We start from the raw sequence: 23257 nt of genomic DNA, 5'->3' as shown, positions 1-23257 counted from the left end.
ATGTTCTTTGTGTTCCTTAACTTATCGTTGACATTATCTAATGAAAACAGATTGAGTTTAGGTAGTACTGAACTAAGAAACAGACAGTAAAACCGGCTTAAAATAATTCTCATTTACAATAAATTTTATTGTTAAAATAATGTTGCACTCACAGAGTGCAAGCAACAAATATCACTTATACATTACAGCTTTAGTCTTGGACACAGATTTGCACAATTGATTTTCATCTTCCCAGCAACTTGTCTAGATGTGCAGTGTGTAGCAGGAAGCTCATTCAAGACACATTTGTTAAACTTTGATCTAACTGGAACAAGTGAGTCAAACTAGGGGTAAAAAGAAGCAATTGTTTTAGAAGTTTTACAGAAGATAATCTACAAAGCTGTTTTACCTGTTTGATCTTCTCTGCTTTTACACTCTGAATACTACAGCCTGCTCTAGAGCTTCCTCTTATGACAGTTCACACTGATGCTTAAAAACTGTTGAAGCAAGGTCACAGATAACTGGTCTTGTCAGCCTTTTTTCTAACGGGTGAGCATGAAAGTGGCTCCATGACAGAAAAGTCCAGACTAATCACTTAGGCAGCCAAGTGTTGCTAAAAAGTGTTGTACAGGAGAAGAAAAGAGAGAGGGAAATGGCCCCTGTCAGTGGGCAGCTGAGCGCTCAGAGATGACTAGTTGTGCAAAACAAAGCATCAGTCTCCCAGCCATGGCTGGAAACCAGAGCAGGATAACCAGACATCACCCTCTTCACAGTCTGAGGGTTAACTTCTGGTTAACCAAGATGGTTAACTCTAAAATCAAATCTTGTCCATTCGTTTTAACCAGGAGGTCTTGCTGTAATTGCCTCAGCTGTCAGCACATGGTCTTCTGGCACCACATCCTCCCTCTGTGCCTGTCATGGCCACAGTCGACCTCTCCCAGTTCAACATGATGTTGCCACAGCTGGGATCAGAGGGATTTCAGGGCCTCTTGGTTCAGACATCAGCATGTTAAACTGCAAAGGCTGACAAGGTTAATAGCCCTCCAACCTCCACCTGGGAAGACCTAACTGTTTGAGAAGTTGTTCCTGATCCTCTGAAGTTCTCAACACAGTGTGTAAAGGCAAACCAGCACTAGTACCACTGCTTCTGCCTTAATCCATTATAGCATAAACTACAGCCAGTGAGGAATGAATTCCCCAAGAGTTAAGTCCCCAGCCATGGGGCCAGTTCTGATCCCATGGGAACTCCCTATATCTAGCACTCCTTTTGTAAGACCAAATCTTGCACATGCTATATGTTTATGGTTAATTCTTCAGGCACACACAGATGCATAGACTGTGACTAGACTGAAACATAAACACACTTCGTGGTTGATAAAAAATTCAAATATCTGGCAAAACCACATCTGTCCCTGCAAACGTTTTGCTTTTCTGCATTTCTTCACCACTCTTGGACACCAATCAGAGTTTCCTATGGAGTCCAGGATCCCACATCCTCAAGGGGTTTCTCTGCCAAGGTACAGAGTCTCAGTTTCTCTCTGACCCCTCCACTTTTCAATGATTTTCCATTTGCAATCAATCACACAATTAAGAGCGCTGTACTAGGAAAGCAGCTTTCTTCCTCACTTCTTTATAACTTCCTAGCTTATAAGATTGAAACTAATATCTCAAGCTTTGTCCAATTTTAAAAAAAAAAAAATCATTAATTTGGAACCAGGATTTTCTGAAGTTCTGTTCTGTTTTCCCAAGCTTCACCTCAGTGGGAGCCATTCAAAAGCATGTGTCTGTATAGTCACAGCTTGCATAAATGCCATTGCGTGGGAGAAGTTAAAGATGAGAAGTCTGCATTCTGACCGAAACAAACTTAAAGACCTACTGCATCAAACAGAAGTTTTTAGCAGTCCAGTAAGAGATCCTTAATGCTACTGAACGATTTATTCTCTTTCTTACACAATCAGAAAGATGACAGTGGCATCATTTGTTGGCCAGTAAGGGCAATGAATACCTCTGAAAGTATTAATATTTTCAAAGTAGGGGAAATGGAGAGAAGGGAAAAAACCAGTCACAGTAACCAAGAAAACCTGGCCCTGCTTGCCAGCTTCTAGTCTCAGGAAAAAACCTCTGAAGTTAGTGAAGTTTGTGAAGGCTTTGAACTGGGCTGTGAGGTGTCTGCCAGAGCTGGTTTGAGGAGGTTAGAGAAGCAAACAAAAGGTGTTGGTCCAATTAGAGACCTGAAACGTATTTCTATAATGTCCTTCTCAGTACATTCCCTGTTAGCTGACGAGATAATTAGTATATAGCCGTTATTTACACCTTCCCCCAATTTTGTGGTGCATATCTGACCCGTTTCTTCTCCACTCACCTCCCCCTCCACCCACCTCCAACTGGCTACCAATCTGTGACATTTTTTGCTCATTTGTTACAGTTGTGCAGGCCGGCCCTGCTGTGCATGGAAAAACCAACTGGCTCATTTCCTCTTTGTATTTCCACTCCATATGCACAACATCAACATGGGGCGCTCTCAAATTATATTACTATAGCAACTGGTCTCAGATGTCTCTCACATCTATTGTTTCAGTGAAAGCATTCAATTCTATATAAAAAGTTTTTGATTGGACATACTATTCTTTTCCGTTTGACCTTATTCCCGGTTTCGCTTCTGGAAAAAAAATAAAAGTTCAAAATTAGAGAATGAATAAAGTCATTGGGTACCTGGTAACATATAGCAAGATAAATATATAAATAAACAATTATAAAAGAACTAGTGTCTTTTACTTTCAAACTCTTACTTCAGGTGAGATGTTCCACTTAAATTTTCAATGGTCAAAAATTAAATTCTAGCAAACCTTTTCAAAGCTACTTTCATTGGCAATAATTGTACAAGTTGTGACAAGTCTCATGTTTATGAATTCAGGGCTTTTTTTATTCCAAGTCACCTACTCAACCTAATCTCACAGACATTTATTTATATGATAACAATGAATGATTCTTTGAGCACATGAGGATTAAGCAAAACCATGTATTTGTAGGTCCAAGTCTAATATATGGTTTTGGAAAAAACTTTTCTTAATGTGCTTATTGTAAATCGAATGCTTCACACTATAGCTGGGTATCTTATAAGGCTATGTCAAGGCTTTGCACTCATTTTAGTGGTGGTTCCAAGGCTTTTTAGCTGGCGAAGTTCTCAAAAGAAAATGTTGTATTAGACTTGAATGTGTGTGTGCACATTTATATACCAAGCAGAGTTTAAGAAAACAATATTGTACAATAAAAAAACAGTATAGGTTGTAAAGATAATAGTGTAAAGAAGTTTGTAACTCACTCCTATACACCCAAGCTGTTAACGATCATCTTGGCAAGCTTGAGAATAGTAGCAAAATCCATAGAGAAATACTGTGCATGTCTATGGCTTCTTGAAAAGGGTCATGAATGTTAGTGTAATTAAAAAAAAATGGAGTGAGATATGTTACATGCCATCTCCTTGTCATATGTTACCTCTGTTGTGTTATGCTGCCACTGCATGTCACTCTTAAGACAGCAACAGAGCAAGATTTTAGCAAAGCTTATGAAGTTCTGGTGGGGTTACCTTGCTGCTTGCAAGGAAAGAGCTATATCCTCATTGAAAGCCAAAATAATTTTGACTTCTACACAAGAGTAACTATGCATTGCATTATGTTGTTATAATTTAAATCCAGAGAACAGCTAATGGCAGTCAGTGTTTTGTTTCTGGAGTTTATCACGTAGCTTTCTTTCACTTTAAATTTTAGTGGCTACACTACAGTTTGGCCATTCTCATTATTTTGTGCCTTATACTCCAACACAAACAACTTAAAAGTCAGCCAACAAAAAAAAAATTGAAATGCAAACCCAACCTTTTAAAAACCCTAAAAAGTTTTAAAATTTTTTCATTGCACTACGTACATATATATATATATATAAATTATTTCTTAAATAGTAACACATCTTTAAAACCCAGACATGTAACTGAAAGAGGAGAACATAATAAATAATACAATTTATTTTCTTCCATTGAGACAATGTAGAAGATTTTAAGTTGTAAAGTGCGCATTTTGGGAGGACAATTAAATTCTTAGCATTCATTGATTTTAGACATATTTAAGGTGGTCGGGGTAATCTATGTTTTTACATCGTAAGTTTTTAAGCTTGTACTGTAGCTTTACATTTTAATGAAAAAATCTTCATTATTTAGTTTTTCTTACCAATCCTCCCATCTTTTGTTTTAAAATAAACTAGATTGTAGTTGTTTTTCTCTCCAGGATGAAATCTGGAGAAAGGTCTGACTCATCCACATGTTATCTTAGCTGTCAAAACCTTCATTGAAAGCAAATAATATGAGTGAGATGAAGAGGATAAAGACCCTTGTATCTCTCCAAGATAATGTCTTTATTTCCTTTATTTCTTGTTCAATAATAATGTGATTTAGAAATTTTTACTTTTACTGTAAGAAAGCAAAAGTCACTGCAAATAGACAAAAAATTAAGGAGCTGACTTTCTCAAACATTTCATTAAAAAAAGAAAACAAAACAAACCCAAACCACAAAACAAACCCAACAAACATAGAAGTAGTTGAAATGCAGAAAAGGTCTGGATGTTTGGTACCTGGAGCAAATTATTTTTTGTACCTGGAACAAAATTTGTCATTGAAACTCTATATATGGTACACTTCAGACCTCAATTCAAAACCCTCTACACACTGAACAGCAAACTACCCCAAAACAGCACTGTCTAACGCTAGTCAGTAAGAAAATTCCAATATGAACAGGGACTTTCATTAGAGCTTCCAAGTGTTACATTCAAGGCTGCAGAAGGGTGTCTAAACATGCTCCAGAATAAATTCTTGAATGGTCTTGGTCCTGGTATCTAGTTTTTCAAGGCAAAAATATATGACTAACTTATAGATCTAGAAAGTAGTGTTTGGATCTCATTGTATGTCATAGTGCCTAGAATTTCCTTAAAAACAGAGAGCACTGGTTCAGCTCTTTTCTTTGCTGTGAAGATTCACATGTGGAAGTTCATGTGTGTGTGAACAGACGTGGCTGCTGCAAGGTGCAGATACTGACAGGTGTCTGTGGGAACCCATGGACAGCCAAGAGGAACCAAGAGCCTTACATTCCACTAGGAACAGCCTCAGGAAATGTTCAAGGTCTGCTGGGACCAGAGGATAGTTCATAAGAACAAGCGTTATGCTGGGAGCAGGCAACAAGGCAATTCTGCTCCCCATTTCTGGGATTCCTAACATTTTTGATCATTAAGTAGCCATTGGACAACAAATGCATGTTATAGCATATAAAACAAGACTTCATGTGGGGATCAGAACTCCTACCCTCACCAGGAAACCCTATCTCTCTGCTGCACTGGGGTACTATCCTTGGTTCCTCTCAGTCCCAAAAGAATCCTGACTCATGCATTGCAGTGGAACAGTTAGCGTGTGTGCTGTGAGATGGGAGAGAAGTTTCAGATCCTCTGGAGCAGAGAAAGGCACTGAATTTGACTTTGTCACATAACAAGTGACCCTGCTAACTGATGGAGCTCTTTTCCTCCTCACCAGCCCTTGGTGATGATTTTAAATGAGAGCAGCATTTGCCAGTGTGCTCTTAACAGACAGAAGTCCTGCTAAAAGGTATTTATAAAGAGTCTGAGGTACAAATTACCTAACAGAGGGCATTGCTAAGGAAGCTGAGGCAGGAATGCTGCTGGATGAATGTCACAATCAGACCTATGAATGAAACCTGTACCTGAGCTGCTTGTAGCTTCCTATTATCTAGATGGCTTTAAGGCTAAAATAAAAATGGAGGCATTTAAGGAACTTTGTCAAGCTTTAGAGAGTGGCAGAGGAAAGAACCACAGGTCTGGCTTTACTGAGTCACTGTACTCTTTTATATTTGATAAACTAAAATTAAATAAAGTCACATATAATTTATGGTAAAAAAAAAATCATCTTATCCTTATTACTGTTTCTGCTCAGAGTATTATTTTTACTTCACCAGTAAGTTGTTCAATATTTTGAGACTTGTTCAAAGTCATGTTGAGGCAAGCATTAGTAATATTATGTGATTCTGTTCTTCTTCTGCTAGTAGTGACTCGGAATATCTTAAAGCTTCTTCACCTGCTTAGAAAGGGGTTAAATGATATGATGATCATGTTGGTTTTGAGGGCAATGAGCAGTGCTTGAAAGCAGAACTCAGGCTGTAGGGGTGCTTTGTCTGGTAGCCCATGACCCTCAAGATGTTAGGAAACAGTATCTTCTGAGTCCCCATGTGACACTGGCAAAGCTGATTCACTACAGCCTTTATTTATTCAGCCATAGATAAATAAAGTGAATTGTTAAGTAACCACCAACTGTTTTATTGTAGCTTGATATTAGTGTGAAAGGTTTGCCAATTTATGCATCTAGCAAGTAATGACACCTACTAGGAAAAGAAGCAGCTCTTCTCACAAGGGAAAAGTCCTATCCCTTTCTGAATTCAACATGACTTCAAAAACAGAGGAAAATTAATCTATAAATAGACCAAATGAACTCATGTGCCACAATGCCTTCCACACCGGTTTTAATAATCATGATCAGTGTCATTTATAGATTGGTTTAAGAACCAGCTGGGATAATTATCACTCATCTTTGAATCCAGCATTAGTACTAGAATTAGCAAATTGATCATTTTATCTCAAGTGACAGGTGACAAAACTTCTTTCCTCCCCAGGTATCGATTGTCTCTGCAGTTGATAAAACACCAGGACTTACTGTAGGAGACAGCTTGAGGTATACAGTGATTAGTCTTCCTTTGCACTCCCCAGCTCAACAGGCAGCAATGTCAGAGGAGAGGAGATCAGCTAAAGCTGGTCACAGGAACCTGCGGCAATAACAACATGCAAGAACTCTTAAACTGCTGTGAGGGCTGACTCTTCTCCCTCCACCCCTGCTTTTTCCGCCTCCCTGCTGTAGAAATGCACCAGTGTTGCACTCTGCTGATAGACTTGAGCCTGTCGCATCTCCTACATCTCCCAGAATGAGGGAAAGGCAGCTGGATTCATAGCCATTCATCTCTGGAGAGCTGGCTGCCCAAATGAAGAATAAGCAGGTGAATTTGGTGAGTTGCCCATTCGATTTAAATTTACTGAATTGAATTAAGAGTTTTGGTGGGGGTGACTTTTCTTAAAAGTTAATTTCAGATATTGTGATTGCTCTTTCCTAAGTCTCTAGAGACTATCATGGCTGGAAAACTCTGGAAAGGAAATTTACTTTAATAGTTCCCTCTGAGACCAGGTGCACTGTGGAGTAGAATGACTGCAAAGCCACAAATGCCTGAAAATATCAATCTTCCTGGCTAATGCAGCATCAGGGTACTGGAGATGTTGTATCTATCATACAGCGATACACTGTTTCTAGATTTGTTGTTACAGGAAAGGCAAACAAAATAATGAATAAAAAAAGGTTTCAAATCTCTTAAATAAATTGACACTGTCCATGGAAGCAAAAAGATGAATTTAAAAACTATTACAGTTTAATGTAGTATAACTTCGTTAATTAATTAATAATTCTTCAATAATAAATACAGATGAAACAAAAGATAAATTTTTTAAGCTATGAAAGAATACTAGTGTCTTGCCTTCTCTGTTCTGACTGTTGAATGTTTAATTCATGTACACAGAATGTATACACAGTGCATGCCATTTTGGTCTTTGTTACTTGTAGAATTTTTCTACGTTTTCAGTAACATTTGTATGGGATAGGAAGCATCTAGTAGACAAAATTACTACTTTCTTTGCACCCTGTTCTGTAAGCGATGTGCAAATGCCTTTCAAGGGCTGATGCTTAAATGAGTTAAGAACTTCGAACAAGGGATATTGGTTTTGGATATGAGATGTTTTCATTTGGGGTTTTGCTTTATTATTGCTTTGGACCTCACAGTTTAATAGTCTAAAAAGATTAATTTGGTTTATGTGCAATTATTATTTTTACGTAATTTAGGTGATAAAATCACAGAAATTTTATTGCTCTGTGAAGTGTATTTTAAATGGAACATATTAATGTATGACTAAAGCTAGACAAATAAAAGGAATTTTCCCACAGAAGACTAATTTGGAAAGGGTTTCCAACTATGGTAAGTGATCTTACTATTTCTTAAAATATAAACTGCAATGTGATTTGTGTTGCTTCCTGTGGTTTCCATACTGTGACTTTGTCAGAACTCTTGGTTCAGAGGCACTGTTAAGTGAGGTAAGTGCTGAGAGCTGTTGCCTGACATTGTCGTTCTGGGTTGGGACAGAAGGAGCTACCTTTGGACAGAGTAGGGGCCAGACAAGAAAAAGAAACATTATACAGAACTGCTGTCACAGCCCTCTGGCATAGGAGAGCAAGGACCTGCATTTTAGTTTTGTGGATTGCTGTGAACATTCAAATTGTTTTATTGATGCCCTGAAGACCTGTCTATAGATGGCTGGAAATGATAACATTCTCATTATTAAGAGAAGGGACAGAGGAAATATAAAGTGAATTCTCTGGGTCTTTTCCACTTCTATCTCAGGTTTTAGAGCACAAATATTTTGACATGCAAGTGGAGGGAGTACCAGGTCTGTTTTGCTTTTGTGCAGCATCAGAGGCAGAGATATAGAGGTTCTTGCATTGTAAAGCCTACCAAGGGAGATGAAGACATCCAGGAGTATCTCCCCAGCAAGTGAAAAGCATAAAAGCTTAATTATTGCTTCTGAAGGATTCTTAGAAATACATGATGTTTATGTTGTTATTTATGTTATGTTGTTACTCTTTGAAAAGTAAATGGGGAGACGGCTTGGAGGGAACTCAGGACTGGACTTCAAAGTGGTTTGTAGTCTCTGGATCCCAAACATACTTTCATAGAAGCCTAAAAATATATAAAATTTATCTTAAGGATCTTAATTTTCATAGTTCAATGATAGAAGAGAACTATTTTTCTAATCCCACTCCCTCCATGCAATTATAAATATACACATACCCTTTGGAAGTTCCTGGCTTTTCATAAAGTTGTCTTGTGGAGATCTCTGATATGCTTTTTGTATATTTTTTTTACTTCTAAATTTTAATGCAAAGGATTGCACAAACCCAAGATAACTGGGGATTTTTAATGTCCCATTCCTGCTGATCTCAGTGTCATATTGTTCTCCACAGCAATACTAATTATTATGTTACAAATGGTGAAGGGGGTAATAATCAGCAGGCAAGCATCACTAAACCAATAAACATAAGTTCACATGAGAACAAAATAATATTAAAAAAGGAGGAGAAAACTAAAAACTGCTCTTGTCCAAAAGCAGAAATTCTTCTGAAGGGTGAGGTTCCTTTCAGAAAGGCATCAATACATTTTAAAATGGCTAGGAATGTAAGTTAGAAGATTTCTTTTATAATAAAGATAAAGATTAAAGGATTAATTCTTTGCATGTTTTGCTCTTAGACATTAAAAATGATAGTTCAACTGTGCAATGGCATGCTCCCCATGTTAAGTTTCTTTATTGAAAAAAGAGCAGATGTAATTGCTAACTGTAGTGCTGTATTTTTGAATATCAGTAGCACAGTACAATATTATTCTGAATAGTAGCAACCCAGTCTTCATGCATACACACTAAAACATATTGAAAACTGTTATTGCTGTTTAAAGGGTATGGCTTGGAAAAAGTCCTCCTGGTGGTATTGTAACAATATTGGTTGAGAATACAACTTAAAGACTCCTGTTGTTGCATAATACCTCTCCTCCGAGAAGCTGAACTGTCAAGGTTGGCCAAAGAGGACCAAGTTTCCTAGGGTGGCTCTGGTAAAGCCTTCCTGTGACTAGCACAAAAGAACAAAGCAGCATGGCATTTTCAGCATCATATATCTCTGAAGTAGCTTTCCACTGAGTGAATGAGAGCTTTTGCCTCCTGGAGTCTGGTTCTGTTGGTGTCCTTCAGCTCTATCCCTGTCTCAGGCTCACCAGTTCACACCAGTGAGTTGAAGGCCTGCTTCAGGAAAGCATCCAGCAAGGTACCTCAGGAAGCATGTTTTCCGTATAGTCAGGCCAAACAGCATGTGTGAATTAGACATCATAACAACATTTCCATTCACAGATTTTAAACGGATGGGTGCCTTCCTGAATCAGTACCAGATGGATCATTTTCTAGACTGTGGGCATAGCAGCCCACTTGCTTGCAGTGATTAACACCGCCATTTTCTATCCATCTGGGTATCAATCTGCTCCACTTTCTGACATTGAGCTCTACTGGTTGAAGGATTGCTCCCTGCTTTTGGAGTGCTCCAGAGGTCAGTGCTGTTGGTGATAAGGTGTGCTGCATGGATCTTCATTGCATACCAAACCATATCTCACCGGAACATAAATGATATACCAACAGGCTGATTCACTGACTGTTTACTGGAGAGGTAATATGTCAGTGTCTGGGTCAGCAGAAGTTTATTACAACTGAAAAACAGCTGTGGTGGTGGGTATGTGTGTGTGGTGCAGGGCTTGTTTTTTTTCTTGAGAAGCAGGTGTGAAGTCTTCATTGCATGTAACAGCCTCTCACTTTTGCCATGAATGGCTGATTGCTGATGGCATTGCTGCTTGAGAAAAATTGCTCACAGAATTAGTTCTAGAGTTACACTGATAGGGCTGATCATCAATTTGCTTTTCTATGATCATTAATTATCTTCAGTATGAATAGCACATAGAGTCATAGGGGAGAACATAAACACTTTGAAAGACACTGATCTGAAAGAAAGAAGGGAAGCAGACTTTATGGAGGGACAGGGACAGGTGTTTTATCTGAAGTTTCAGCAGGTGAATTTTCGCTTGTCTTAAATGAGGTCTCTTAAAATATCATGTGCATGAATGGTTTGGAATATATTCTGAGTACTGGACACTTTCTATGGGAGAAATACAGAAACTTCAAACAAAAAGCATCCTCTATCTATCATTTTAAATAGGATGGGTTCTCTTATGGCAGCTGGTTACTCTACTGTGATTTCACATGTGCTACATGAACACGTGATTGTGTGATGGTGTCCTGCTGAACTGGAGACTGCATCCAAGTTTGAAGGCCACTCAAAGTCAGACCAAATAATTCTAGAGACAAAGCTTTTCCCTCACTGAATAAATGAGATTTCTGCAGTGCAGTATCTCTTAATGAGTTCAAAATTAGGAGCTGAGATGTCTAATATACAAATTGTTCCTTTCATTTCTCTCATGTTGTTCTCCTTAATTTCTTACAGAAAAATGTTTAAGATTCCCACAAGCACTGAAAGAGGTCATCAGTTTAATGAGGCTGTTGTCTAATTACATTGCCAGGCCTTTGATTCCTGATCCCAGAGTTACTGAGGCTTTCCTGAAGACAGGGGGGTTTTGGCTGGTGCTTGAAAACAGTCACAGTTGTAATATGCACTGTGTGAACTGTGAGTATCCAGGGAGCTGTCAGGCATGTCCTGAACCCCCACCCGCACTCAGGGCTGCAGGGCAGAGCCACAACAATTCAGATGTTCGTGATCCGGCTTTGCCCTCTGGTGGTCCTCTCTCGAAAAATTCCCCGGTTTCGAGACAGGAAAAATGATTCAGAGGCTGAAAAGATCTGAGGAAAATGCAAGCTTGTGTGATTAACGTAATAGTAAAGATTAAAAGAAGGGAAGGCCTTGCAGAGTTAAGACCTCGGAGGCCAAGGAGGATGCTGAGGAAGAGTTTGACAGAAATGTTCAGTGCTCCTCCGTCAAGATAAGCCTAATAAGAAGTTTTGTTAACATGTGGTTCCTCACTGCTCTGAGAAATGACAAACCAAACAAATACTGTTTTGTTAAAGCTCAATTCCTTACCTGGTTATGAGGACATACCCTGAGGAGACTCTCTTGTATCTCAGTAATGGAGAGAACTTTTGGGAATTGGGAACTTTAATCAGAGGCATCCTCTTACTGGCCTTCAGAAAGCTGCAGTAACTCTAAGGGGCTTTCATGAAGTATGACTGGCCTTTCATTTAACAAGCAGAGGCATTTTGAGGGGAGGCAATTGTTTGATTTTTACCACCTGGGCAGTTTATATGCTGGCAGGTCTTACATGTGGAGGAATAAAACTTATGCTTCTCCTCTTGAAAAAGGAACTGCAGCTATTTATAGCCCATAAGAGAGATAAATGCTTGCCTGAGAATATGGTTGAGATGGAAATCAGGTGCAAGTAATAATTAAAATACAAAATGGTGTGTTGCAGTTTGAAAAGGAGAATGACTGTTATAGGTAATATAAAAATATGTGCCCAATTTAAATGTCTAGATGTAGCTTTACTTAATGTTTTTACTACTTTTCATGGTACTTTAAACTAGGGAGCAAAGAGATTAATGCTTTTCAGAGAAAGGTTGTTGGTTTTTCTTTTCCTTAATAAAAGATTTTTAGTTTGAAGGAAAAAGGTTCAGAATAGTCATTGTTATATCTAGTCATATTAAAAGGTAAACCTCTCTTTTTACTTGTTTTAGCATTCACAGGCAGTAAAGCTGCCAATTACATGAAAATCAATGTACTTTGAGTGGATATGCAAATGTAGGGCTAATCTGTATGATAATTCACCGTGAAAAGATCACACATGGAAATAGCTACTGGTAAATGACTAAATAAACTCTGGGGCATGACACAAGAGCACAGATTTGGCCGGGTATATTGGTAGGACAATTTTAGATCACCTTCTGAAATAGCCTGAGTATAGAAGACAGACCATGGGTCTTAGTATTTTCATGCTTGGACATTGCAGTTACTGCATCCTGTAGCACGTCTAACTGATCTCTTAGTTTGGGTAGTTGTTACATATATCTTTCAAAGAAAAGAGCAATAAAATAATCCTTCCTACTAGCCATATGACCACATGATACATAAACTTCTCTTCTTGCAAGCATTTTTATTCTCTCATTTTCTAGATCCTGACTTCAATTATTTAAGCCTTGCAAAGCACTGTGCTCTGTGGAAATGGACAGTACAGTACAGTTTCATTAGTTGGTCTGTATCACATCATCTGAAACTGCACCACACATCCCTACACTCAGAAAATGCTGTCATGAAAAAGATGTCAAAGCACTAAAAGAAATCTAAACCCCGAAATTCTCTAGAAAGCATTCTCCTCACACAGATCAGCTGCTTGTTGTTTTTACATCAGAGATAACAAGTCTCTGTGTACCCAGAACGATGCTGTCCATTCCACTGTAGCAGGATCCTAGAGATATTTTGTACCCATGGTAGAAGAAAGTATAAATTAAAAACTTAAATATACATATTTGTGCATATTTTTTAAGCCATATAAGATAATCCTTGTTCTCAGTTTCAACTTTGGTGGTTTCCTCTTCAGAAACAAAAGAAAAATTACTTCTCTTCTATCCTCAGGTAAAGGATCCATTTATTATTCGTTCTAATTCCAACATTCAAATTTTTGTCATTCCATTTTAGTAAATAGGATTTTTTCTTAACATAGCCAAGCCTGTAATGCCCTAATATAAATCATTACCAGAGAAATAACCCGTATCATCAGAGCTGCTGTATCAGTTATCATCTATACTTCTGGAAAAATTCATTTGCACACTTCAAAATGTTAAAAATTTCACATTTATTAAATTAAAATGCTGGAAAAAAAGGGTGAATGACTTCTTTAAATAGACCGTTCAGAATATAGCCTTTATTTTTTTTTTTCAGTCAATTAAATTCTAAGTGCTACTTCCTTTCAAAACATGCTTTTCACAGTTGTTGAAGATGAATAAGCAATACACTTCTCATTCTTTTTCTTTTTCTCTTCTTTAAAATTTTATGTTTAATATGGGTATTTTTTTTCTTCAAAGGATAAAGAAATATGAAGATGATCAATAACTGCATGAATTTAGGCTTGTAAAATAGACACTAACTCTGGATTTCCAAAGTTAGGTGGTAATAATGTCATATTCTGTACTACATGGAGTGCTAGCTTTGTTAGCTAGTGTTTATGTAATTCACTTTATAAAATAAAAAAAAAAAAGCTGTTTCTAATTACTCTTTTATATCACTTCAGTTTTCTCAGTAGGTTTCTTTAAAAGCAGTACTAACAGTGGAGAGCTTTGTGGATACTGAACAAGAAAGATTTTCCATGTCTAGTGTACAGCACTAAAATCATGTAGAAAAACTTGTGGAAAAAAAAAAACCAAAGAGATAAATGAGACAAAAGAGAATAAGTAGAAAATAAGGAAAGATTGAATAAAGACTTGAACTTGAAGTTAGTAATAAGATGTTCACATATCAATGCTTGAGCTGTTGGAGGGGTTCAAGAATTAAAATACCTTTAGAATTGTAAGGAAAAATGGTTTTGACAGGCATTTGAGTAGGTGTGGGCAAGAAGGTGTGGAGGAGAGAAAATCGAGATTGACAGTAAGACCTGCAATACCCAGGCGAAGAGACAACGCAGACTTCTGCACTGTTTGGGTACCAACAGCTTCTGCAAACACTTAGGTAACTGTGATTTGGGTTGGAAGGCCAAGTTCATTCTCTCCCTTCTGCTACAAATGCCTGCACCTTCTGTCTGGCTGTAAAATCCCTTGCTTTTTCTTCAGTCCTCTACTTCTTCTCAATTCTGCTGGTTGCTGTACAAAATAGGACAGGAACAATAAATTCTGTAGTAGGGTCAATTAAGCTCAGTGACCATTTCCACATTGAAGTTTAAATCAACGCCAAGAATATTTTACCAAAGTTTCCAAATTAAGAAGAAATATTGTCACAGTTCCTTGCTGTTGAATCACACTGACTGAAGATTTAAGAAGCATTTTATGGCTCAGCTGTTTAATCACAAACAATTGTAATTAGATTATGGGTTGGGATTTATGCAGTGCGTAACGGCAAATTGATCACTAAATCCTTGTTGGACAATCTGATTTAAAGTGTTATCAGGCTTCTTAAATATCCTAATATGTGTAAATACTTTTATCCTGATACGACCTTTATTTTGTGCAGTTTACCTTTTATACCCTACCTCTAATGTAGGGTATATAAAAAAATCTAGCATGTGAAGTATTACCAGTGTTTTATACAACTCTGAACTTTTGATTTCAGGATACTTCTATTAATCAAAGATTTTACTAATTCAACATAGTCACATGAGCAACCTGGAAAAGACTTTGGCCTGATATAAGCATGATGATGGCAATAGTTTAGCTGTGCTTCAGTTTGAGATGGCTTCAGTCCTAAATGAAACTACACAGATGATAATTCTGAGATTATTTACAGTTCCTAGATTAAATGTCTTTCTTCTTTCCTCCTAAACAGAAAAGGCTGACACAGAACTCAGTCACGCTAACCTACTTAAGTACAGTAAACTCTTCATATTTGTACTTCAGAAATTGTTCTTTTAAAGTCAGTATCATGCTCTTAAAAACAATTCTTTCAATTTGAAAACAGAGCAGTAGAACAGCCTACATATTTAGTTTTGCTGACTTTGGAGTAGGGACAAAATTGTAACTGAGGAATACTCCAATAAGGAGTGGATAAGCAGCTCTAGAAGTATCTGAACCTGCATATCTGACCGTTTGCCAAATTCCTCCTGGATCTGTGCAAACCTGGCTTTCCCCAAGCCCAGTTTCTGCCAGAACTGGTCAAGAGTTGTATCTATGACCAGACAGGTCTCATTCAGTTAGCTCACAGAATCACAGAATCATCTAGGAAAAGACTTTGAAGACCATCCAGTCCAACCATTAACAACACTGACAATTCCCAACTACACCATATCCCTCAGCACTATGTCAACTCGACTCTTAAACACCTCCAGGGATGGGGACTCCACCACTGCCCTGGGCAGCCCATTCCAACGCCTAACAGCCTATTCTGGAAAGAAATGCTTCCTAATATCCAGTCTAAACATTCCCTGGCACAACTTGAGGCCATTCCCTCTTGTCTTATCACTTGTTACTTGGTTAAAGGGGCTCATCCCCAGCTCTCTGCAACCTCCTCTCAGGGAGCTGTAGAGGGCGATGAGGTCTCCCCTCAGCCTCCTCTTCTCCAGACTAAACACCCCCAGTTCCCTCAGCTGCTCCCCGTACGACCTGTGCTCCAGACCCTGCACCAGCTCCGTTGCCCTTCTCTGGACACGTTCGAGTCATTCAATGTCCTTTTTGTAGTGAGGGGCCAAAAACTGAACACAGGAATCGAGGGGCGGCCTCCCCAGTGCTGAGTACAGGGGTCAGATCCCTTCCCTGTCCCTGCTGGCCACGCTATTGCTGACACAAGCCAGGATGCCATTGGCCTTCTTGGCCCCCTGGGCACACTGCTGGCTCCTGTTCAGCCAGCTGTCAATCAGCACCCCCAGGTCCCTCTCTGACTGGCAGCTCTCCAGCCACTCCTCCCCAAGCCTGTAGCGCTGCTGGGGGTTGTTGTGGCCCAAGGGCAGCCCCCGTCATTTGGCCTTATGGAAACTCCTCCAGTTGGCCTCAGCCCATGGCTCCAGCCTGTCCAGGTCTCTCTGCAGAGCCTCCCTACCCTCGAGCACATCAACACTCCCACCCAACTTGGGGTCATCTGCAAACTCACTGAGGGTGCACTCGATCCCCTCGTCTAGATCATCAATAAAGATGTTAAACAGGAGTGGCCCCAAAACCGAGCGCTGGGGGACACCACTTGTGACCAGCCGCCAGCTGGATTTAACTCCGTTCACCACAACTCTCTGGGCCCGGCCATCCAGACAGATTTTTACCCAGCAAAGAGTGTCCCACAGACTCGCGTGCATCCAAGTGGTGCAGCAGGTCTCTGACCACCTCCTCTTCAGCTGTGCTGACCTCAGTCTGCTTCCCCTCCCCATCTCCCAGCTCCTGAGGCTGGGTGTGCAGGGAACAGCCAGTTCCACTGCCAAAGACTGAGGCAAAGTAGACATTGAGCACCTTGGCCTTTTCCTCATCCTTAGTTACCCTGTTTCCCTCTGCATCCAGTAAAGGAGGCAGATTTTACTTAATCCTCCTTTTGCTGTTAATGAATTTATAGAAACATTTTTTATTATCCTTAATATCTGCAGTGTAGTTGAGCTCTAGCCGTGCTTTGGCTCTCCTGATGTTCTCCCTGCATAACTTCACTACATCTTTACAGTCTTCATGAGAGACCTTCCCCCTCTTCCAAAGGTCATAGATTCTCCGTTTGTTCTTGAGATCCAGCCAAAGGTCCCTGTTTAGCCAGGCCGGTCTCCTTCCCACCCTGCTTGTTTCCCAGCACATGGGAACAGCCTGCTCCTGTGCCTTTAAGACTTCTCTCCTGAAGTATGTCCAGCCTTCCTGGGCTCCCATATCCTTCAGGGCAGCCTCCCAAGGGATTTTGTCAATCAGTCTTTTGAACAGGTCAAAGTTTGCCCTCCAGAAGTCCAAGGTGGCAGTTTTACTAACCCCTCTCTTTGTTTCTCCAAGGATGGAAAACTCAACCATCTCACGATCACTGCACCCTGGATGGCCTCCAACCTTTACCTCCCCCACAAGCTCTTCCCTGTTCACAAGCAGCAGGTACAGGATGCACCTTCCCTGCTCAGCTCACTCACCAGCTGTGTGAGGAAGTTATCCCACACACACTCCAGGAACCTCCTGGATTGTTCCCTCTCTGCTGTGCTTGATCCCAGCAGATACCCGGCATGTTAAAGTCCCCCACAAGATCAATAGCAAGTTACCGTGAGATTTCTCCCAACTGTTTACAGAAATCTTCATCCACCTCACTGCTTTGGCTGGGGGGTCTATAGAAGACTCCACAGCAAGATCCGCTTTATTGGCCCCTAACCTAACCCAAACACTCTCAACCCCGCCATCACTGTACTTGATTTCTGAGCTGTCATAGCATTCTCTAACATACAGGGCCAGTCCACCGCCTCTCCTTCCCTTTCTGTCCCTCCTAAAGAGTAGTTCTCACACAGACTTGTGTGATTAGAGCCTTCTCAAAATATATTATTCTTGAGCAAAATTTCTTAAGAGATGTAATCCCTAGAGAAGGGGGTTCTCTGATCAGCACCACCAGTCATGGTTGGATATTTGCTCTGCCCAGGCTGATATGGCTCAAGCCCTTCCTGTAACACCTGGGAGAGCCCCACTCAATGATCTGGGAGGTGCTTTGAGCAGGGACAAGCCCTGCACCTTCTTTAGAGCTGTGCCCCTGTGCAGAGTGAAGGGCTCGGTTCATAGGATGCAGGTTGCTTTCAGTATTCCCTCGTACCTGAGTGCCTTATCTTAGAGATCACTGTGTACTCCTGGATGATGTTTTATCCACAGTATCACAATTCTCTTCCTCTGCATAAAGGTGCAAATTTTTTTTTGCATGTTTTCTTTTCAATATCCTGGTACAAACAGTTTTATGATCAGGGAACTCACTCTTTCTCCAGGCAGAATGTGTTCAGTAAAACAAAGCTGTCTCTTTCAAATGCATGTGCTATGTGATGTCTTCATCTTACTTGTAATAATCTAAAAAACCTAGCAGGAACAATACTGCTATTAGATTCATTGTCACAGAGGCTTTTGTCACAGAGGCTCTGGCATATATTCTGAATTAGACACTTAAATGGATTTTAGAGTATTAAGCCTTTTGTGACTCATTAACTTGTTAGACAAATCCCAGATGCAATAGAGTAACACTAAATAAATCTAAGGTATTTCCTTTTCAGGTAAAATAAAGGTCTAAAAATCATATAATTTTTAGGTTTTGTATTTGGGGAAGAGACAATTGTCCTTGTTAAGCATGCTGTGAATTACATCAAATTGTGATGTGCTGTTAATGTGAGCATAGCTGTTTGTGTGTCTGCAAAGTATGTAGATGACAGAATAACATGTAAATCCCCTTTGTAATGGACTGAAATCTACTAATCAGAACAGAAGAAGAAAAATAAGCATATGGCTAGGCAACACATTATCCACTACTCTGTGCCTTAATTAGAGCTAACTATTCAAAGCGGAAAGTTTCAGCTGTGGTGTCATAAACCTATATCATAATAATAATAAACCTAGCCATATTAAATTTCCCAATCTCTATGACAACAAGCTCTGTGATTTAAACTCTAAGCATTCAATTGTAAGTAAGTAAGGCACAATAAATTACAGTGAAATGCTGTCAAGAGAAACTTTTTGCTGTATAGATTGGGATTTTCTTTCATAACTTCTACAGTGAGTGCAATTGTAAAGAATAGCAAGAGGGCTTATTAAACTCTGTGCTTTTAGTTTAAGAGGGAGGAGACTTTGGCCTTATATATAATTTGCTGTAGCATTTGGACAAGGTTTTAAATATTTTAGTCAAAAGTGCTCAGTCTTACTGAAGAGCCCTCTTGCAGACACATTGTTTTCCAAATTATGTTACCAAAAGAAGTTTGGTTAAAAGAATTTGGACTTAAGATCAATTTGTGTTGCATAATGAACCAAAAAGTACTTGCATCTTTTCTGGTATGGGTTTGTGTTTTGTTTTGTTTTTTTGAAGACAGAAATTTAGACATTTTTAAAACTGAGCATTTTGGGATAAAGAATTTTCTTATAAATTGATACTGAGCAGGTAATGCATATTCCAGGTTTTCTGCTTTCTTGCTGATGAATAACAAAGAGAATGTACTTGAGCAATTTTGTTACATGGCTTTCAAAAATATTTACATACCTTACAGTTATGTGTTAAACTTGTCTGGAACTTGTGGGTTTGGGTGGGTTTTTTTACTGCCTTTTTCTCCTTTTCATTTACCAACAAACATCAGTAGGCTTGTCAATGGTGGTGAATAAAGTAATTTTACTGCTGCTTTTGCAGAGCCCAGGTGAGACCAACAACCTTGCAGGATGTTCCAGCAGTCAAATTTTCCTCTTTCTGACATCTTACTGGCAGAAGCAAATTACAGGTGACTCTTTCACATCACAGAGGAAGAAAAAAAAAAAAAAAGATGGAAAGCTTTGCCTCAATTCTGTGATTTGAAATGGTAGAAACAGATGTTAAGGGGAAAGATCTTCTCTCCCTCCGCTCCCCCGCATACGGTGTTTTACGTGAGTTACTGGCTCAGGGTTAACGCATTAATGTGGCTGTCTCACTGAGCGATTCCTAGGAGTGGAGAGGATCAGGGTGTCATGGAAACAGCAATCGTCCAGGAATAGGAGGGAGGTCAGAGCACCAGACAATCCATCTGCAGGTGTATCCATCTACAGACCTTAATGCAGGTAAGGGTTTATACAGAGGTATCTGTTTCATTAACTCTTTTGATAATCAGTACTATTTTAATATTACATGGCTACAGGTTATTTTGAAATGACCAAAGGAGCATTAAATCACCGTATGTCATCTGTAACAACTGTTAAGTATAATACAAAAAAAAAAAAATATTGCCTCCTAGAGTATGAATACCATATATGTGCAAAATCCAGAAAGAAGATACTACAGAAATATAATTTTCCCTAATAGATAGTTTTATTCTCAGTTTTATCCTACTTTAAACAGTAGAGCTATAGTGTATTCTATACTCTATAGTAGAGTATAGTATAACTATAGAGTTATTCTGCCAGTGTCAAAAGGAAAATTATGTCTGGAGTCTTTCATCAGCTACTCATCCTCCAGGAGTCTCACATGCCATTGGTCAGTCAGCACAAGTTCTGTCCTTGCTTTCCTGTGTGTCCTTGAAGGCTTAAAGTCTCTCAGGTCACTTCCGGTAGCACTGTACTTCATGAAGTTGCCTTACAGAAACAAACAAAAGTATAGATATATTTTCTAGATGACTCTACACTAATGTTAGCATTGAGGTGGAGATAGAAGTGAAGTCAAAGTGTACTTTCCTAACAGAGCTTTATGCTGTTATTGGGATCTTTTTTGAGGCTGAAAGTGCCCATTTCCCACACCAAGGGACAGCTGCCTCATCCACCGCCTAGGAGCACTGAGGTAGCAAGGTATCATCTGGTCACCCTTCATCTTGGTAGAGAGCAGGCCATGGGGCTCAGCAGAGAAGCCATAACAGATAATCAGACTTCCAGATGGTAGAGCTGACTTTTATCTCTTTCTTGCTGAGGGAGATGGAGCTCTAGGGCTCCTACAAGTGGATGCAGTTTGGCTCTGCCTTGCTGCAATTTCATACACTTAGAATTGGAATTGAGAAGGAAAAAGGCTATGAGGGCTTCTTGATATAGAAAAACCTATATGAAATGAGTTGGTTATAATCAAAGATTCATGTAGACAAAGTTCTAGCACAGGAAACAGTTTGGCCCATCTGTGATTTTCTGCCTGGAATCAAACTACATGTATTCTTAAAAGGTTTAAAAAAAAAAAAAAAAAGAAAAAAAAAAAAGTGTCCAGAAGCTGAAGACCCTTTTACAAAATACATGTAATATCACTCATTTTTACCATAGATATGGTGTGTAGACGCCCTGCTCCTGGACTTGTTAGAATGATATGTAATTAATGTAGCTCCTTTCCTGCTTCTATTCTCTTCTTTTGAGTGTTAGCCATTTGCTGCTGAAGGGGAGAGAGATTTGGATCTTCCACTGATACATATTCCCTGGATCATTATCCTCTTTGCTAACAAGAGTTCTATTTATTTAATGACCTGACTAATTGCTTACTTTCCAGGCACCCTTGCTTAGGAAGAAACCTTGTGGGTGTGTTAGGAGTTCTAGTCTTCCTTAGATAATTTCCATCAATATTTCTGCTAACTTCTCGCTTAGCACAGCATTTAATCTGCTCATCAAAATGGTGAATAACCAGAGTTCCTTCTCTTTGTCCCAGGAGAGGTGAGTAGAGGGTGCAGGAGCATCCTCTGACATGAAAAGGAAGAACATCTCACCTCTGTGACAAGCTGGCAGATCTGTGATTGACAGAGATTTCCATTTACTGTCACATACTTCAGGAATCACAGAGACAAAGAAAATCACTGCTATAACATAAATGGCCTTACTGACTCTAGAAATACTGGTGCCCTCTAAAAAAACCTGTCCTGGCTGCCCCTGTAAGACAGCACTGAATTTCAAAATATCTGTCTATATGCGCTATACATCATGGGCCTCAGTACATTTAGGTCAAAGCGTTGATTCTGTCCTTTGTGCCTCTGCAGCCAGTCAGGTGTTTGAGAGGTTACTGTCAGCCAGTGTGTGCTTAGAAGCAATTTGGTGTGTTCTAGTCTCTTTGTGGGCTTAGCCTGGCCCACAGCAAGAGAGGTTAAAGCTGAATCAAATTGTCTTGTATTTACCATAGCCTTTAGCTGGACATGCAGGCACTTACTGCTAGCCAGCTTCATTAGTCATGGCAAATAGACCACTGACCAAAAGTCAGCCTAAGAACATGCCCCAAGGAGGTAAACTGGGCCTTAGTCTCTTGATTTCCATGGTGAATTCTGGAATCTGCTTCTGCAGTTGTTTTAAAAATACAGAATTACTAAAATCTTGCTTTAAAAAAGCAGATAACTTTTCCCTTGTGAAGACGTTGTCATATTGCATCTTTCCATTCTCCTACTTGAACGGCCTTACAAATAACATTTTTGTTGTTTGCTGAAGTAGCCAGTTATCTATTCTAAATTCTGGAGCTCTGGGGTCCCTTGTATAAATCTACTATTAAGTCATTGTTCACTTCTATTCAAACTGTGCAACACAGCACTAACTGATGTTTTATTGAAGGGATACTAAAATAATTATTTGGCCTTTTTGTCCAAAGGAGCTAGCTATGATTCCCCTTTTCTATGTAGTATAGCACTGTTAATATGTCAGTTGACTATCCTTCCCCTCTGTATTCTAAGTGCAAAGAAATCACACTTCTGCACTGGATGTCTGTCATGATGTATAAGACAGTTATCTTCACTGTCATTTAATTCTCATGTCTTCTAAATACTCTCTTAAGCAAGGTATTACATGTGGTTGTCTTCATCTAAGACTGTAAGTTTACCCCGTACAATACAACCCTTTTAGACCCTTTGCTTCATTCTTTAGCTCCTGCCATAATTACTGCAATATCCACATTTAATTTGCATGCAAGGTTATGTGATCAGCTACATAATTTTCTTTTTAGTCTTTCAACAGTTACAAGATTGGGCCTTACTGACTGTATGCATGAGAATAATGTGCTGAAGGTCTAGAAAATATGATTGTATGTAGTTGCTATGGTAAAGCTCTTATTAATGAAAAGTTGTGAGGGAGGGGTTATAACAACTGTAATTTTTTCAAGAGTTTATATTTTTGGATAAATGGATTTTTCAGTTTATGATTTGCTCAGCTATTTGAATTATCTCTTCTTCTTTTATATTCTAAATAAATTTTAATGTTGTGGGGTAATAAAACCTACACTTGTCAACATCCTTGTTTTCATGACAGTGGAGGGAGAACT

This window comes from Athene cunicularia (genome assembly GCF_003259725.1).
Source record: "Athene cunicularia isolate RWA chromosome Z unlocalized genomic scaffold, athCun1 chrZ_part2, whole genome shotgun sequence".
Taxonomy (NCBI): domain Eukaryota; kingdom Metazoa; phylum Chordata; class Aves; order Strigiformes; family Strigidae; genus Athene; species Athene cunicularia.
Note: the sequence above shows the minus strand (reverse complement) of the source record.